This window comes from Apium graveolens, chromosome 9, assembly GCF_009905375.1.
Source record: "Apium graveolens cultivar Ventura chromosome 9, ASM990537v1, whole genome shotgun sequence".
Taxonomy (NCBI): domain Eukaryota; kingdom Viridiplantae; phylum Streptophyta; class Magnoliopsida; order Apiales; family Apiaceae; genus Apium; species Apium graveolens.
The window spans coordinates 163,425,636-163,427,957 of NC_133655.1; the positions used below are offsets into that span (position 1 = coordinate 163,425,636).

The 2,322-nt window shown below is 40.1% G+C and overlaps 1 non-coding gene across 1 annotated transcript; it reads left to right on the forward strand.

Annotated features, from left to right (window-relative positions):
* The first annotated feature begins 371 nt into the window (after nucleotides 1–371).
* Nucleotides 372–478, forward strand: LOC141688526 (small nucleolar RNA R71). Its single transcript, XR_012561964.1, has one exon. It is a non-coding gene; the product is annotated as a small nucleolar RNA R71 (small nucleolar RNA).
* The last annotated feature ends 1,844 nt before the right edge of the window (nucleotides 479–2,322 follow it).

Consider the following 2,322-nt stretch of genomic DNA (forward strand, 5'->3'; position numbering starts at 1 on the left):
AGTTGCTCACGAACTGAGCTGATTCACTAAAAATTGTGCACTAATTAGTCTCATGGGCACCAGCACAAAGCTCACAGACACTAGCGATTTAATTTACTCCATTATTAGCCAATGTGTCCACCTTCATAGTCAAAGCCTTAAGTTGGGCAGCGATAGCAGTTGCTGCGTCCAACTCCAAAATTCCTGCGACTTTTCCCTGAGTCAGTCTCTGGGAAGGATTCTGGTACTCATTAGCAGCCATCTGTTCAATAAGTTCATAAGCTTCATCGTAGCTCTTAGCCCACAAGGCTCCTCCTGATGCTGCATTAAGCAAGGGTCTAGAAGTAGCACCCAATCTATTGTAAAAGCAATTAATAATCATCCAATCAAGCATGCCATGGTGTGGGCACTTCCTTAGCATCTCCTTATATCGATCCCAAGCCTCACACAGAGATTCTTCAGTTTACTGTGCAAACTGGGTAAGAGCATTCCTGATTGCAGCAGTCTTCACCATGGGGAAGAATTTAGTGAGAAACTTTTGCGCAAGATCCTCCCTTTTAGTGATAGAACCTGGTGGTAGAGAATGTAACCAACACTTAGCCTTGTCCCTCAGAGAAAATGGGAAGAGTCGCAGCTTGAAAGCATCTTCAGCCATACGATTGAACTTAAAAGTATCACAGATCTCGATGAAATCCCTGATGTGCATGTTGGGGTCTTCAGCAGGAGAACCCCCAAACTGAACTGAGTTCTGTATCATCTAAATCGTGCCTACTTTGATCTCAAAAGTGTTAGCCGAGATGTCTGGTCTAATGATGCTTCACTGAATGTCATTGATCTTAGGCTGAGAATAGTCCATCAAAGCCCTAGGATTTTTTGCTTGATCTCCCATCGCTACTACAACTGGTTCTTTGACTTTCTCTTCTTCTTCTTCTTCTTCTTCTACCTTCTTTTCTTCCTCAAAAACTTCCCTACGAACTACCACAACTTCTTCCTCGGCTTTATCTAGTATTCTCTTACGAGTACGCGAACGCGTATGCATACACCCTCACTAGAGTACCTGAACAAAACAATAAACAAAACAAGGAACAAATAAATAACACTGTCCGAGTCAGTGAACTTTAATGGCCACTGATGGAAAGCACATAAACTATAAATTAACACTTCATTCACCGACAGCGATGCCAAAAACTTGTTAGTCGCTAAACATGCGCTAATAATACACGCAAGTATACGAGTTCACAAGTAGTATATAATCTTTTCTAGTTCGTTCCCACAAAGATTGTATTGGCTAACTATCTAATTTACGCATTTAAGCAACAATGTATGTTATTATTCATTATTAAGATGATAACAAATTAAGGTTGTTATCTGCCAAAACTGATTTTCTCCATTTTTCTTGCAACTTTGAGCTGGTCTTTGCGAGCTTTTATTCGAACACCACCTTAACACCAAATTAGCACCAAAACAATGTTAATTCACCTGATTAACTAGATAATGTATGAAATGCAAAAACACTCGAAAACACGTTAAAACACAAATAACTTCAGTCCAAATACATCAATTTAAAGCTTATTAGAGCATAATAAAGTGTCATAAATGCCATTCAACAGTAGCAATCGCATAGAGCGAAGGATTGTACAGTGTCACGCAACACTGATGGAGGAGGAGCTGGCGATGGTAGTGGCAGTGGCAGCCAGCAGAATCCTACAGCTAGAGTGTTTGCATTGACTACAAATCAGGCAGCAGCTAATTCAGGTACCGTTTCAGGAACACTTCTTGCTGGTAGAAGTGATGCTTATGTGTTATTTGATACTAGTTTGACCCATTCTATTATGTCTTCATCATTTATTCGTTATTTTGGCGTTGCACCTTCATTATTATATCCTCGTAGGTCTATTTCTACCCCGATTGGGAATTGTGTTATTATATCCTATGTGTATCGAGAGTGTATGATAGATGTTGGAGATAGAAATTGTAAGGTTAACTTGCTTCCGATGGAGATGCATAATTTTGACATTATGTTGGGCATGGATTGGTTGAGTGAGCATCATGCCATAATTGATTGTCAAGAAAAAGGGTGATATCGGAAGATGCGGATAAACTAGAATTTGTATATCAAGGGTCTCAGCCGAAAGGGGAGGTTAAATTAATTTTTGCTCTAAAGGCGAGCAAACTTTTATTTAAGGGTTGTGATGGCTACCTTGCTTTCGTGATGGATACATCGAAGGATGAACCTCACATCGAGGATTATCCAGTTGTAAAAGAGTATGCAGATGTGTTTCCCGATGAGCTACCAGGTTTACCACACATAGAGAGGTGGAGTTTACTATTGAACTTGTTCCA